The sequence below is a fragment of the Epinephelus fuscoguttatus genome, linkage group LG12, assembly GCF_011397635.1.
Source record: "Epinephelus fuscoguttatus linkage group LG12, E.fuscoguttatus.final_Chr_v1".
Classification (NCBI taxonomy): Eukaryota; Metazoa; Chordata; class Actinopteri; order Perciformes; family Serranidae; genus Epinephelus; species Epinephelus fuscoguttatus.
The window spans coordinates 9,175,153-9,192,551 of NC_064763.1; the positions used below are offsets into that span (position 1 = coordinate 9,175,153).

The window sequence follows — 17,399 nt, forward strand, 5'->3', positions numbered from 1 at the left end:
TAGTAAATGTACAGTGTAGGTTTCAGTTTGTCCATGAATAAACACTGCAGTTCCTCAAGACCAGAGTAATGTAGAAAAAAAATGATGAAAAAGGATTTCATCATCAGTCAGTTGGGTCTATGTTATAATGGACGATGTGTTGTGACAATGTTTCCTGAGGTGGTGGGCAGTAAACCAGCCAATACTGCGCCCAGTGTATCTCATGTGTTGTCCCCAGTGCAAGTTTCTGTTGTGAAGAAATAAGGGATTAATTTGACACTGTCTCTAATGGCATAAAATATTCCAAAAACTAGTTTTGACTGATAAACAAATCAATTTTTGCCTCCGGGCCATTGATGTTTAATGAGACCTGGATACAGCGTAGGAGGCGGGGCCCCATTCATTCCAATGAATGTTGCTCTGTGGTGCATGAAACCAAAAACGTTCAACTGCCACGTATAAAATAATCTAGATGATCAGTGCTGCTTCCACATCATTGAACCCATACAGCTGGAGACTTCCACCAGCCAAGCCAGCTGCTTCCAGTTTAGCGCTCTGCTAATTTAAATAAGGATAAAATCATTTAATCTTGCAGCACCGAATGGATCAAATCCTGATAGTGAAATTAGCCGTTTTGTGGGAATTGTGATGTCTTCTTTAGGGCGTGGCAGAAAAAATGTGTGAGTCACACATTTTTTCTGCCACGCCCTGGTCGAAACCGGTCAGCGTTTTTGGCATTTGGTCGTATGTATTTTAACTCTGACATGCCGGATTAAAATAAAAGCTTTTTAATATTATTTCTTGGCTCGGTGCGTAGTGTGCCTGAAGAAAGCCCGAGTGGCTTACTCCTCTTTTGAACCTTGCTTAGCCCGTTGTCCCTGTGACCTGGCCTCGGCTAACGGAATGAAGATGGGTGGATGCATGTAAGGATTGATGATCAACAGATTATTCAATTTTCAATATAGTTGTTAGTTGCAGCCCTAATAATATGGTTATCATTATATTCAACAATATTACTGCATATCACATATTTTCCTCATATCATTCAGCTCTACTCCAGCTGACCGTAAATCCTAGGATCACTCCTGCCACTATGTGATTGTGTGTTTTATTGAGTCATCTAATACATGGGCTGTGTGGAAGTAACTGTGTCACGGTGTGTCTTTGCCAGAGAGCTCCATTTCAATGGATTTGTAACAGGTGGACTGTTAGTTATCCTCCAGTGTGTGCAGTTGTTTGCTTGTGAATTTAATTTATCACTGAAAATTGGTCTGCAACAAAAAATTACATCAAATATTATCTGGTTAATGGCATTACACTATTAACTTTTTGGCATTTTATGTAATTGAAATGTCACGTGTCATTAAATTAGTGTTTCATATTTAATGAAATATTCCTCTCATAGTGAATTAATAAAGGCAGTCCTATCTAACAAGTTAGACTGCAGCAAATTAGTGGTCATTTTATCTCAAAGTTCAGGCACACTACTTGATAAATTGGCCAGAGGCATAGGCCAAACATCCGACCTAATCTTGCATAGCCTTGCCTCAGGCTAGTTAAAATTCAATTTAACATCTCTGTTTATTGGGACTTTAAATATGGATGGTTTAAAGGCAAGTCCAATTTCTTTGAGACCTTTGTAGAAGTTTATTGTGGTCTTGATTTAATTAGAATTTGCACTTTGCCCGAGCTCAAGACTCTTCTTATTTTGCATTTCTTCAGGGCTGGGATGTGCCCGAGATCAAAGAGTGTATGTCCTTTTGGCCTGCCTTTTCAAAGTTTTTTGAAAATACTGCAACTGAAATATAACCCTGATGCATTTGCTTCCTTTTGACATTACTAGGAAAACACTCTCAGAGGAATCTCTCCTTTTGTTTTCATAGGCCAGATGTGAGCTGTTTTCCACTGTGTTACTAGACTGTGCAAAACTCATGCTTTTGTGTGTCATGTGTAAGGAGGCATTGTTCCACATTAATATTTTTCTTACGTGACTATTTCTCATTGTCTTGACTCTTAATAATTTACTGCTAATACCAGTGTTTTGTTACAACTCTAAAGCAGAGAAATGACTGGCCTTTCTATATTACGACAGGTGTCTAAAGCCAATTTGTTGCCCGTCACATATTTTATTGAAAGGATGCCCATGGGAACCTCTTATCTGATGGACGCTTTCCAACAGCTTTGTGCCGACTAAAAGGCTTGGAAAAGTCAACCATTTACCTCAGCCCAGAGGTTTGGGATGGTTCTTTGTTTGTGAGAGCTCAAAGGCTTAGAAAGGCCAAATGCTTATCATAGACCAAAAGACCTTTAAGGCTTTAAGGCCACCTGCTCACAAAATATAATCTGTTTTGTGACTCTGCTGCTGGTGATTAATGCTGCTGTGAGCTGACAAGAAAGGCATCTACTCAATCTTTAACTTCTGCGGGCATTATGTTACCTGCCCTGTGTACCTTTTTAAGCAATGATTTTAAGCTTTTTATTGAGCTCATATTTAAGAAGAAAATTCCAAACGGTCCCTTGTTATCATTGTGTTTCAATGTTTTTCTTCCTCAAAACATACTGTAGCTTCACTACAGGCTTGCTCTAATATGTTTTGTTTCATTTATTAAAGGTTTTATATTTAACATTCAGAGCATTAAAACAGCAAACCACTATTTGCAATGTTACGATATAGTGAAGGAGTGGCGCCCTGTGCAGAGAATGAGGTCACGCTACTTCTACGTGTCTTGTAATCTGAGCTTCTCTGTGGTTTGTAGTGGTACGCTGGCCTGGCCGTGCATGCATGTTAGTGCATGTGTGTTTCCAACTGGTAAGCTCATTACCACCGCTTTGCACTGTGCTCATGCAGGGGTTACTGCTGATACCAGGACAGAATTGTCACAGTAGTGTAGCGGTGTAGCTCTGTCAGCACTGTTGCCTTTGTTTTGCGTTGTTTATGGAGTTAGTACCATTTGCTGCTAGCAGCCGGCTCAGCCACCTCCATGTTGACAGCAGTGTCCAAAGAACTCTTGAATTTCACATAGATCCTATTGAAATTTAATGTTGTCTTGAAATTTTCATGTTGCAATTAGTGTTATATATCTAGACTTCTTCTATTCCTGTGCTAGAATGAAGCGCAGGCTTTTATGAATGATCTGACATGAGCTTATTACATCTCCATAAAGAGCCATTGCATATCTGCATCCCCTCCTTGATTTCAAGGTTGCTTGCTGGCATGTGTGGTATTTTTCCTTGATCAAAGAGATATCCAGACTGCCCTCCAACCTGGTTGTCATGGGAACAGGTGTCACATGACCTGAAGTGAGACAAACTTTGGATGAGAGAGGATTGGCTCTCTGGAGGGCGTCAGTCCTCTCAATTCATCTGACATGGTTGCCTAGGAAACAAGGCTGTGAGACAGGAAGCTGAGACGAGATGTAAGCTCTTGTTTGTTTGGATAACAGCAAAGAAGCTGCCTGGACTCTAGGCATCCAGGGAATATGCTATTAGCTCGAAGATTTTAAGCATACAGTGAAACACCTATTTGTCTGTCCATTTATCTATCTGTCTATCTACCTATCTGTCAGGCTGTCTATTGGCCTATTAGTCTGTCTGTCTGTCTGTTAGTCTATGGGTCCGTTCATCAGGAGAGAGAACAAAAGCAAATCCTAGGATCATGGCAGTGAACTGGAACTAGTTGGTGTTTCCCTTGAGATCAAAGACCATTATTATTTAACATCAAACAACAAGGTTAATGGGGCAATAAGAGAGGATGTTTGATGCTCCCAGCAGCCCTACATGACTGATGCTCACATTTGATTTGGATGGCACCAAGAATGAGTCTGACAGTCTCTCAGTAACAGTGACAGCCCATATACTGATGGAGGCGGTAATCAGTTTGCCTTGGGATGTTTTACAGGTCCCACTGGCTGCCAGTCATCTTGAAATCCAGTCACTGTTGTGGCCCATGTGTTATTTATTTCATGCTGGGGTGACGTTAGTGCTTGTGGGTGAGATTATATGAGTAATCACTCAGATTGGTTTTGCATGGTAGGAGTACTCAAAATAATGTTTTTTTTTTTTTTTTTTTTTTTTTTTTTGGCTGTGCTCTCTTCAGATGAGTCTCTTTAGATGAAATGTCTTTTATGTCAGCTCTGCATGCTAATAAGAAACCCCCTTCTTCAGCTTGACACAATCACTGAACTTAGTGTTCAGAAAAAAGTTCCTTTCTGCTATACAGCTCGCAGATACTGTTTATGGTTCACTAGGCCACTTTCCTGCCAACTATACATTGTACCATTTATTTTATTAGAGGATCAGGACAACCATAAACAGAAGATCACTTGCTTTCCTCACCTTATTCTTTCCCCTCCTTTAATCAAGAAGCCCGGAGCCTGCTCCATAGTGAGCCATCAAAAGAATGATCCAATATCGTATGATACCAATGTACTGCTGTGTGCAAGCGCAAGTTCAATAATCAGTGACCCAGTTATTTTAATTGCTTACCCACAAACACAAAGAAGAAAAAAAGATAAATAGCACAGTGTTGTTCCTGCACCAGCATATTATGGCATAAATAAGGAGGGTCTCCCCATTAACTAGCATGTGATCAAGGCATTCTCTCACACAAAATCATGAAAGAGAATATATAAACAGCCTAATATCCAGAACTACGTTCTGTAAAAACAAAAGGGCAGAATCCAAGGAATAATTCAAACACTTTCTGACCTAATAACGGAAGAAAGAAAGCTATCCAGGATTTTCAGGTACTCGGTAATAAATATGAACTTAATTTGCTGCTTCTTTGTGAACAGCATTTTTCATGACGATTTTATAATCATTTTGTATATTGAAATTCATTCACTGCACAACATTTAAAGTGGCAGTGAATTATGGCTGAAGAGGCTGATTTGGGAGCACTGTTCAACTGTCAGTATTACTAAATTGTGGCGCTCTTGCTCCAGCAGCTTCATGTGCTGTTTCACTCTAGTTTGTAGCCTGTCTCAGTTTTAAACAAGGGAACAAGGTGGTACCATAAACAGGTTGGCACAGAAATTTTTTGATGCAGCAAAACCACCGAGCAGTAGTGCCTACCACCAGCTAATCATGTGCTAGTGTTGCTTCCTGCTCCACAGCTAGCAATCAGCTTACTCAATTTAGCTGGACAGACGCATTGCAATATGGCTTTAGTAGCTCTACCCCACTTCTTCAATCAGTCAGTAGGCAATTTAAGATTTGACCTGGGGCCTCCTTCACAGCACTGCACTTTTGCTCTCAGTCATTTTTGCTGGGCACCAGGCTTTGAGATGATTGCTGTATTATCTGAGAGCAATGAATAAGACAATGGGTCATTGTTTTTTCATTGAAAAGGTCTGCAAAACAACATTCCCCTTTCCTTATAGTTATTTTATAATAGAATGTTAAGTTATCATGTTTAAATGTTGATTTAATCCTGTAGAGAATATAGCCTGAGAACAAAAGAGAATTAGGTTGTAGCACAGCTGATAAGTAATTCTCTTTTTGTAAGAAAGTCCTACTTCTGTTTTGTTTTTCAGAGTCTAACCAGGCAGTGCAAGCAACAGTATGCCAAATGCTATCATTCAATATTTCATGCATTTATGTATATTTTTGGCAGAGTTGGGGTTTGTGTTCCTTTTCTGCACTGAAGATTGGAAATTAATATTTTTAGATATAATAATGACAAACAGCTGGTTAGCAATCATAGAGAAATTCAAGTTAACAATTTGATGTGATTTCAAATGACAAAATATACTGTAACAGGAATGAGACATGTCTATTATCACATGATCCCAGACAACACCTGTGCTGAAAATATACAGATTCAACACAAAAGCATTTACTTGTAGTTAGATACACAACTTTTTCAACATGTCAAAATGGAGGCTCAAATGGTCATTTGTTGATCGTGTGATCAAACTCATTAATAATGATGTTGAAATTTAGCCTAACCAGTCTCCTCTGTATAGCTTAGCAGGTTTTGCACATCTGTATGTTGTTGGTATTGTATCTTACAGGACATAATGATATCATTATTCATTTCCTAGTAATATACTTTTATTCATGCTGCCAATTTCAGATATTCATCAGAATGCCATAAAATCAATCTGAGAATATGACTGCAACAACAACCAGTATTGTCTAACCAGAACTTCAGTCTAGTCATAGTCTGGTCCTGCTGTAATAAGATAATAATCATGGCATTGATTAGTTTTTAAGGTGACAATTAGTTGGGTATATTCATAGGTTTTGTTGTATTGATTTTGGCATTTGTGGTGATATTACAGTGGTCTGATGGTAATTTGAATAACAGACATGTTGTCTATGGAGGATGAATCTGTCTGACTGTGGTGATCCCCTCACTTTCCCTCTAATGCCATCACCAAGTTCACTTTTGTTGCTTTGAATGAAATGTCTCTACAGCCATTATTGAATGGATTGCCATGAGATTTGGTACACATTCATTTATTTGTTTCAGTATATTGTAATAACTTTGGAGAACCCCCCGACCATTCATCTAGCTTCTAGTATCCAGCATCTAGTCCAATACTTAGGTGTATGACTTAATACCCCCAAAACTATTGTACTGAGGTACTTCACGGTTAGCGCTAATTGGAAAATGTAAGCATGCTAACTTGCTAAACAAAAGGTTCTTTCATGTGTAACCTGTTTCAAATGAACTCTGAATCTGCTTGCCTGTTTAGTTTGGTTTGTTTGGGTTGCCCCCCCAATCAAAACAACCGGACATTGGGCTGCCCAAAAAGGTCGGTCACTCTACTTTCAAGCAAAACCCGGAGTCCTTCGGCTATTGTCAGACAAAGATAAAGCCTCAGGGGGTGAGGGAAATTTTTTTTGTACTGATCCAGACATCCAGGCTAAGACTTCCTCCTCCCTTTGCCCATCATTTCAGTGCATCTCTATGAACAGATATCTGCATATGAATGCATAGAAATAAATAAAAACTCGTCATCAGACCCATTGGGTTCCGAGATTTTATTTAAGCCAAGGCATTTCGCCTCTATACACAGTCTGTTTACCTGCCATTGAAACACAGTTTTTGAATACATATGCATACATGTGTACAAATCTGTTTATAGAGATTACTTTCAAGCAAACTCTGGTTGTTTGTGGTGTTGAAGTAAAGCAGCCCAACATGATTTTAGCACAAGTTTGATAGATAAGATTCTATTAAAATCCATCTGTCATTGTGAACTGCTGAAGAAGCAGACTTAGGCTATATATGTAATCTGTATAAGCAGTTTATATATATTTATTCAAGATAATTTGAAACTAAACTACCTTGTGTGAGATTTTTCCTGATTAATCAGAAAGTCAAATTAAAAAGAATTTAAACTGCAATGCAGTTTGGCATTTCTTCATTAAAGTGATGTAGCTATCCCAAAGTAATCCCCCTAATAATAATAGTTTGTCAGAAAACACCTGTTTTGCCCTTTTTAGCATTACTGATACAGTAACATGAATCATGTGAGTCATGTTGCAGTCTGATAATAATAATAATAATGCTCAATGATTTGAGCATTATTAGTCTGATAATACTAATAATGCTCAAATCATCGATCACTTTTACCCACAAAGATGCATATATACATAAGAACCAGTGCAGTGCTGGTGTTACCTGGTATTAGTCACAGGGGTTTTATTTCTTCCCTATGTGGGTCCATGTAGCTGATGATACAGCACGACTGCCTCAGAAACTGTCCTAAAAATAACTTACCTGTTGGTTTACATAACGTCACTTACTGCTCTTGGTTTGTTTATAAAAAGCCAATGTGAACACAAGCCGTACCACAAAAGATAGTGAGCATGGTAAACCTGCTTAACATCAGCACTTTAGAATTGTCATTGTGAGCATGTTAGCATGCTGACAATAGAAATTAACTCAAAGCACAGCCTTGTAGAGCTGCTACCATGGTTGTAAACTCTTGTGTCCTGCAGCAGTTTGACGGCCTAAAATATCTAATAGTTAATATGCAAAGAAGAACTAGACAAAATCTGATGAGAGAATACAGACCAATGATGATCCCACATGCCTTTAGCAGTCAAAAAGTGTGTGGATGCCAACCTCTTGAAGACAAACAACTGATTGGTAAACTGGACATATCTGCCCACACAGTGTTGGTTGGAGAAATGAGATGGCAAGGCATAACATGTCCTTGTGTAAGAGCACATGCCAAGCGTCCAAAATGTGTCTTTTTCATTTTGTTTTGTGAATAATGTATATTGATTAAGTTTATTGATTTTTGGACACTAAGGGTTCATGAGCCAAAGCCAGCAGGGGATTTAAAGGTGTCTCATTTCTACTGAGGTTTACTTAAAATATTTAACACTTCGAGTTAATATTGCATTCTGTTAAGTATTGGAATTATACTTCTATGTCACTGTATCCTGTTTATGGATCTTAAACAAATTATGTTAAGATGAAGAAAACATAAAGTCAATGTGCATTAAAATCTGCATTGCTGCAATTTTTAATGGAAATGCTTTTCTAATAGGAAATAAAGACAGCTATGGAAACTGAAAATTAAAATGATCATTTATTGCAGACTGCAAAGTTGCTGCATATTTATGACCAAATGGGACAGCAGTCAGCAATTGTGCTTGTGTAAGCCAACTGTAATTGGTGAGCAGACTAAAAAATTAAGTGAAAGGTACCTAAAGACAAATTAAATGATTTTAGAGGTGATGAGAAGTAACTCTCTTATTGTGAGTTCTCATTTGTTTGTATTTCACCAGTCACATCACTCTGGTTTTTCTGTGCATATGTTTCAATGGAAGAGCTAAAATTGCAGACATAACAGAAATCTGCTGTTCCAAACTTTATCAGACATAATTGACATTTGCAGCCTTTATCATGCCTCCCCCAGGCCTTGTGTGAATGAGTCGGCATCTGAATTGTGGCCTGTGACATTTAGACAACATTTAGAGCAATTTCAGTGGCCATTTAAGCACTACTAGTTGCTATAAATCCTTGTTTTTATTTGAACAGATTTTCAAGAATAATGTCAGCGTGTGGAATTAAAAGCAACAAATTCAGAATGACAGAGAATCTGTGAATAATTCACATTCAAAAACCAATAATTGCTTTGCCAGATATATCACAAATTATAACCATTTAAATCTTATGTTGTAAATCCCATTGCTTTTTAAAATGCTGATCATGTGATCATGATTGTTGATTATCCAGGGTGGCCTGTTGGGACAATTTGGCAAACAGCTGCTTGTTGGTGCAAGGATCTGACGAGCAGTTGCACTGCCAGCTGCACAGACTGTTTACAGTAATACCTGTCTTTATTGAAACTAAATTCAGAAAATGAATATAATCAAACATTATGTAACCTGCATGCTAGTTGAGCTTGCAAATTTTTTTTGAAAAAAATCCAACATTTTGGATGCTGTTATCCATTACTTAGGGAGGGATTTTGATACAGTAGCTATACGTCAGTGTGCGCTGACATGCGCTTGATGGGACTATATAACTTCACCAGTGCGTGTCATAGTAATAATAACATTATCAGGTTCATGGTAATTATAGCTGCAGGCTCTTCATTGATCTCCGGGCAAAAAGGGTGATCCCCTTTCAGCTGCAGAATAATAGCTACACCTTTAACCTGGAATTGAATCAATAAAGCTGTAGGATTCCCTCTTCACTGTGAATGAGCACCACGTGGGACACTCATTAGGCATACTGGTCATGACATTTTATCATTGTCTTCTGCTTCAGAAACTTGCTTCATTAGATAAAAAGCTACTGTGTTTGATTTGTGATGAGCTGATTGTTCTTAATATTTATTACGTTGAGAAAACCAAGAAAAACTGGGTGTGGATGAATAATTCATGTTTGTTTTTGAACCAGCCTTGTGAAACTGGCATTCACTAAATAATGTATGACTGTGTGTCTTTGATAATAGGGTTTGCATTAGAAGTAATATGCTTCCCTTCATTCCACAGGGCAGATTCTTGCCTGGGCTAGTTATTGTGCAAAAATTGATTTCCCTAAAACCCTGTGTGCCAGAAAACATTAGTCAGCATTGTCTGGGAGCCAATGCTGTACATAAGAAAAGGGCCCCACGTGTTGCCGTTGGAAGGTGAGGGATATTTTTTAATCTCACATATGCAGCCTTGGTAAATCTGATTATTCCCATAATGAAGAGAAATTGCTGAACAAAGAGATCAATAAGATTTAAAGTACACAACCATCTGCAATGATGAGAAATCTACATTCTGAAGTTGAAGCAGGACCTCCGTTGAATGGGGTTTATAGCATCCAAATGAGATTTCCTGGTACTAAGTGGCAAGAACATGAACCTTTAACAATTAGTATTTAAGATATCCCCTGCTCACTGAAGCTTGAAGGCAAAGTGTGATTCACATATAATTCACTAAAGCGTGTGTAATTTCAGTGAGAGCTGAAAGAATTGCTTTAATGAATGTTCAAACAAAGCAGGGAATTAATATGATATGCGTGCATCCAAACTTGTAGTCTCAATGCTAAATAAAAGTGTCCTCTGGTAGAGGGTATAATTGTGGCAATACACTGAGGTTAATATACAAGCTCCTAATCGGCACTGGTGTATTAATGTGGAAATATCTTTAATTGCAGGTAAAAAGAAATACTTTCACTGAACCAGAGTTTTTATATTGCGTCTCATGGGTGAACGTCTGTTTTTCCTTTTCTGACATTCAGCAAAAAATATTTTAAATACTTTAAAGTGAACAGAGACCCAGGGAAATGGTTGGATATCAAGTTGACATTTGTAGGTTTCATGATATTTTTAGATGCTCTGATACAAACAACAACATGGCAAAGCATTGATCATTGTATTTGTCACAGACATAGAGGAGTGGGAGAGAAGAGACTGACAGAAACAGATTCCTGTCAAAACTTGGCTTCATAATATGTCACGCTCAAATTCACAATTACAAACGCATTGACATAAAACTGGTTCATTTTCCCCATTTATTATTTCAAAGCTGAGATTAATCACATGGAGGGAAATAATGACTAAACCTAATCACAGACTTCTGCTTCTTGCTCAGCAATAATTACAGTCAGACTGGCTGCCCAGCTATATGATTTATGACAGAACATGATGGATATTAATGGATTTTGTAATTGCTGCATATGTTTATGAAAATGGCTGTCTGGTTCCGACAATATGAAAAGATGTCAGGTAAAGTAAGACCTGTCCAAAGACTGACCAGCACAGAGATTGTTGTTTTACTTCCATAAGATCAAGTTACACATATCCAGTAAACATGTTGCCACAATTCAAATATGGTGGACAAGTTGGTTTTATTGCAAACAACTCTGAGCATTATCATTTGCATAAATTCCCCATTCTGACTCCATGAATTTGCACTTTCAATTGCATTTCCAGGCAGGAAAAAATATGTAAAACACACAAACAAATGAAAAAATGATTGGTAGTACATCTCTTTGGGTTGGCTGCCAAAATAAAATCTATACTAGGAAAAACGGACTAAGTCACACGTTCTAATTTATGTCTATCCTGTTCTGCTCTTATTAGTGTTGTACCCCAGAGCTTGAGGCATTATTCTGTAATGTCCTGCAGGCATATGAAGGCAAGATAATGCTAGTCATCTCAGCATTAAGTAACTTAATAAAACCTGCCCATGTGCTGGGATCAACCATAGACTGTATCAGGGGTCACATTAACTGGATATTCTCGGTCATTGACCGTTTGTTTTACAACAATGACCAGAAAATCTGAAGGCCGTCCGTCATTTTGACCGGTTGCAATTACCTCCCGTGCCCACTTGGCGGCGGAGTGCACAGTCAGTGGTTGAAGTGGCTGCCGTTTTTACATTGCACTCATTCATCTGTCCCTCTGATGTAGCGTTCTTGACATAACGCCCTGGACACACCGGACGTGGAACCGAAGCATGGTGCCCAGCAGCGGAGGCAGTTTTCAGTCAGCGCCCATGTTAACCTATCTGACTGTCCACACAGGCCGCTGAGCAGAGCAGAGCGCCCGCAGAGGCAGCATTTCAGTTCGGCGTCTGGTCTATTTTTCACGGGAGCCGTGAGTGCTTCTGTCAAGCTAGATCGAGTGGATCGTACAAAACAGGAAGTCGGACACAGAAAAGACGAGAAAATCCGGCCAATTTTCAAAATAAAATAACAGCACACACTGAGTGAGGAACGTGAGGAGAAAATACTGTGTTTATAATTTAAAATAACACAACAGTGCATAACCGAACACATTTTTCAGTACCCTAATCACTTCATTACAATTTTAATTTTGTGTCACCGAGCCTACAGGCATAACTACATAATGCCCTGGACACACCGGACGCGTTAGCGACGCGTTATTGCCGTCCGGTGTGTCCAGGGCGAAGCCTAATGGCACGGGTGTGTGGATGTCTGTTCATCTTTTCGTTCATGTCCTTATTAATGCACACTTTATATCTTGCTTGTTGGATTTATTAAATACTAACAAATGAAAACTAAATGTCTTTGAATATCTTTATAATCATTTAAAAACGAAAATTAAAATGACTGGTAAAAATAGGTTATGACTGGATTTTTATGACCCTGTCGGTCAAAATGGCCGGCGACAAAAAAGTCTAGCGCAACGTCTGGACTGTGTACAAGAAGTGGATATAGCCTTTCGGGGCTGAACAGTGAAGTTAATGTAGAAGTGCATTGAACCTGTATTCTTTCTAATGGCCAGCAGGGGGCGACTCCACTAGTTGCAAAAAGAAGCATAATTGCAAGAAGTCGCTTGCCCTTTATAGACAGAGATTCCAGTATACTGCCGCCAAAAAGATCTGCCATTACACCAGCTTTGCTTTTTTACATGAAGCCAATCAAGTGTGTGATATTAGTTTGCATACCAGCCCAGCGTTCCGGTAGTATAAAGGGGCGACATGTAACACACACGTCTGATGTGTGTGTGTGTGCGCGTGATGTCCTGCCATGCAAGCTGTCCCTTTTACGCTGATATGAATTTGGCTGTGCGCATACCTCCAGTGCTGGGTTAGTGGTGTAGCAACATTGCCCCCTCCATGTCATGTCTGTACTTTTTATACAGAGCAGTGAAGTGGAATAACGTCGCAACAGTCCCACCTTGAACAGGTTGTGTAAAAGGGGCTGATGAAAAAATGACATTACTTATCACTTGACTTACTACCTGAGTAAACATTTTCCTAATGAGTTTATGGTCTCAATTGCTAGCTTTAAATCCTCTTTATGTCTTGGTGAGTAAAAACAGATGATAAAGCAGGGTATGCTTTAGGGTGTGGCTACCTTGTGATTGACAAGTGGCTACCACAGCTACCTGTAAATCAGGATAAAGACTAAGCAATGCGTATGTGTGGCACCATGTACATGTAAATAACCGTGAACTTGTTTTGGGTGTTGTTTGTGTTTTTGTCCTTTAGTGTTTTCAGTTTATGAAAGTTAATTGGTACATTTTGGTTGCCTAAAAATTTCTTGTTCAGTGTTCGGTTGTACTACACTTGAAGGAATCAGATTTGTTTTAAGCCTGTTTTTCGCTAGCCGAAATTACACATTGCAAATTCACAGTTACTGTGAATTATGGATGCACCTTGCTAATCAAGCTAGCTGTCCAGCACCAGCATTTGCTGATAACTTAGGGTTTAACGTTTTGTTAGTGGGGACTTTGCATGGCGTACCCTACTGCCAGGTGTAGTTATCTTGCCAGTACAGGTGGGCTTGTATCGTGTCCTCTGACTCTCTCTCTCTCCTCACCCTTTTGTCAATATATGGTCACTTCTGGCTTCAGAAAACCAAGATGGTGACAATCAAGTTGAGGTTTCGAAACGGGAGTCCAATGGGTGATGTCACAAAGGCTACATCCACTCCTTTTACACAGTTTATGGAATGTGATGGTTTGTGATGGATGCAGCTCCAAAAGGGATCGTGAGCCACGTTTAGAAACAACAGCAACTCTTGGCTGGAAAGAAGGAAAATTAATAGCAGTCGAACTTATCAGCTGCTACAAAAATTAAAAGTATTTTAGCTTGCAGCTGTTTTTTTTCCCACATTTACTTTTCAAGCTAAAATCATTTTTCCAGTGGACACTCAACAGGTGGAGCAGCGATCCCTGAGGAGAACCTGAATGATGCCTTAAAACAATGTTGCCATGCCCCTAACCACTGAAATAGCAATATTAATCATGCTGTAGTCCAGCTATTGATGGGCTGTCCTGGCTTGTGGCACACATTTTGTAATCAAATTCAGTGCCCTTTTGTGAAATTTAGTAATGTTGGTCTACTTTCAAACCAGTTATGAACTCCCTGGCCTGCTATCTGCTGAGTGCAACACTTGAAACTACTGCAATTTACAGACATAACACTAACTGTGATGGTGAGAGAGAGTGATAGATGGTTAATGAGTCATAGAGGGTGAGTGTCTTTGAGTGAGTGGAGTTTTTTCTTTTAGTGTGCGATTTTGTGACAGGCAGAGGAGACAGAGACAGAGATAGTGAGATGGGAGATAAGAGGCGAGATAAGAGGTAAAGGGTGGCAGGTTGAGGAGCAGTCAGGCTGTTCACACTGGCAAAATGGATCCCAGAATAATGTGAGAGGTGCTGGACTCAAAACTATCCTGTATCCCTACGTGTCAACAAGCAAGGAGAGATTTGAAATAAAGAAAAGGGTTTACATGTGCAGGGGAAAGGACAAGGGTTTGTCAAATAGACAGTACTTTGAAAAGCAGTAATTCTCTGCCATGGATGTGCCCCCAATATTCTAATATATCCAATATAATACCAAGAGGAGACCTGTGCATGTGCACAATCAGAATAAGTCCTGTCAAAGTGGTCTGCAGACAAAAAGTTTCATTGCAGTCGTTTTGGCGGCTGTTTCTGGGAAGGCGTGCAGTGCAATAGCAGGCCATTATCTTTTCCCTTGTATGGGAGCTGACATTCACAAGTGGATGAGTTGGTATCTTGAAAGTAATGAGGTCAAGTACTTCACATTCAATAACAGTTCACTAGTTTATTCTAAAAAAATGTACTATGTATTTTTTGGCAAATGTCAGAAGACGGTCCAATTATGACACACTAAAGAGAACAGTTGTTTGATTTTAGCTTCTTTATTATGATAATTGTTGATACACTCAAAAGCCTCTACTCTGTTCGCTGATCAAAAGGTGATTGTGTTGCCTTAATATTTTCATCATAATTTTGAATGTAGTGTTTGAATGAGAACTGATATTAAAGAAAACAGAATATTATCTACTGCAGGTAAAAGAAACAAAGGGACATTTTGTCAACTGTCAATCAGTTTTATTCTGTGTAACAGAACCTCTCTAACACATGTAAAGGGACCTGGTTGGTAAAATGACTAGGAGAGAAAGGTGGCAACCAATACCTTAACAAGATGAGTGTTTCATCAAACGAACAGAGGCTCAAACACTAAACAGCTAATCAACAGAAGAGATGAGAAATTATGCACTCGATTTCTTTTAAGAATGTGTTGCATCCTAAAAACCTGTTAACAGACCAGAGCCGAGACTTTCATAACAAGGCAGAGCAGAAAAGGTATTGTCCATTTACACTATGTAACTATTGCTTTGCTGAATTTAAAGGTCAACTACGGCCGATGTAAGCTGCAGTCCATTGAACAGAGCCTGTGTTCCGCCTGACATTCCCAAGCTGAGCTCCATATGGAACAGCTGAATGGCACAATTCAAAGGTCTGCTTTTAGTTTTGCCCCGTAATTTACCTCATGAAGTTAAGGATAAATGTGTGTACCTTGTGTAATGATGAGTCTTTTTTCTGATCAAATTTCACTCTGTCTTCTTATTTTTACAGTTAGACTCTGGGGAGTTTTATGATCCCCCTGCAAATAAATTGATGGCTGACCAACATGCAGCTGTCTCAGGTGTCACACGTGATAATTCCAGATGCAGTGACATTACACTGGTTAAATTTAGGGATGCACGATACATGTCGGGCTGATTATGAGCACATAATAGGAAATTTACATTATTATTCATTGTTCCAATGATAACATTTTTGCCAATAAATAGAACTGATAATACAAAGCCAAACTGCTTTGACTTAACTGATGCAACATCTACACTGCCAATAAACACAGACAAGAAGAAGAGCAAAGGCATGGAATCTGCCTTCCCGGAAAATGGTGAGTTCAGCGTCTACCAATCTAACTGTCGTCTGGCTTGAAGTAACACAGCAGCAGCAACTAACAGCCAGCACAGAGCTGTTAAACAGTCCCCATGAACACCACTGACACCCAAACGGCTTGACTCTGTTGTTAAACCTGATAATAACTAGTAGGTAACATTGGCTGTGTAATAAACCTGATAATAACCACAATGTAATGTTAGTTATTTGATGCTAACAGTTTGGGCTGCTTGCAGCTCTACAATAAAATCAGACCTACCTTTTTTTATAAGTAGAAAACAAAATAAGAAAATTTGTTGAATTGTGGCAGGTTGTCACAAATTAATCAATGTATGGAAAACACAAAGCCTTTATTTTAACAAGATCCCCGCCATTTATGACAGAACGCTTCCCCGCCATTGACGAGATATTCCGTCAATCCGTATTTTCACTGGCATAAGATGGGGGGCGCTGTCACAGATCTTGAGGAACAGAACAACACTGCTGAGTCCAAAAAAAAAAAAAAAAAACTAAGAGGAGGATCCTCTGGAAACTGGAAGAAAATGTTGTTTAGAAAGATACAGCAGCTTGTAAACCAAACAAAAAGGCTGGCAGCGACGGAAAAGTTTATGGTTGCGCAAGCCATGGAGATGTTAGACTGACAGACTCTTACAGTTCCTGTTTTGATCAACATTCTGAATCCGATTTTGACAGAGACGCAAATGAGTTTGGTTGGATGAAACAGGATCATCATGATGGTGACACTGACACAAAGAGAAGACGACCACAGAGAAGAGGGAGACAACAGAACACTGAACATGATGATGCGCTCCACTATACCTCAAACAGAATATTATTTTCTTTTTTTTTTATTTATACAATTCAAACTGACATAAGGAAATGAGGAAAAAAGCAAAAAATGTTCATGTGAAATTGATTTTTTTTTTTTTTTTTAACTTGGAAATGACATTTTTTGACAAAAATGCAACTTTTTGTCCGAAATTGTTTTTTTTTTCTTTTAAATGAAAATGCACAAATTCAAGTGTTAATAAAATAATAAAATGTTTTTTTATGTTTAAAAACAGAAGGTCTAGTGTTTAGTTTCAAGTTTATACTGTTTACATATTCATAAAAGCAAATTATTGAAAGATTAGTGATTATGCTCAAAAATGCTGCCGGTGGCTGGCAACTGAGAAATAAAACTCTGGCGGGGAAAGTGTTAATATTGAGTGATGCACTCACTTCATTTACTTGTATATAATACGTCCACATGTCTGATTTGACAGA

The 17,399-nt window shown here is 38.8% G+C and overlaps 1 long non-coding RNA gene across 3 annotated transcripts in view; it reads left to right on the top strand.

Moving 5' to 3' along the window:
* The window catches only part of LOC125897750 (uncharacterized), a 103,542-nt gene extending 86,522 nt beyond the window's left edge, over positions 1-17,020 (top strand). For 2 of the 3 annotated variants that reach the window (XR_007450509.1, XR_007450511.1), the window contains exons 3-4: positions 15,575-15,681; positions 15,801-17,020. This is a non-coding gene — a long non-coding RNA (uncharacterized LOC125897750). The remainder of the gene's footprint in view (positions 1-15,574; positions 15,682-15,800) is intronic. The other variant, XR_007450510.1, reaches the window with a different exon arrangement.
* The last annotated feature ends 379 nt before the right edge of the window (positions 17,021-17,399 follow it).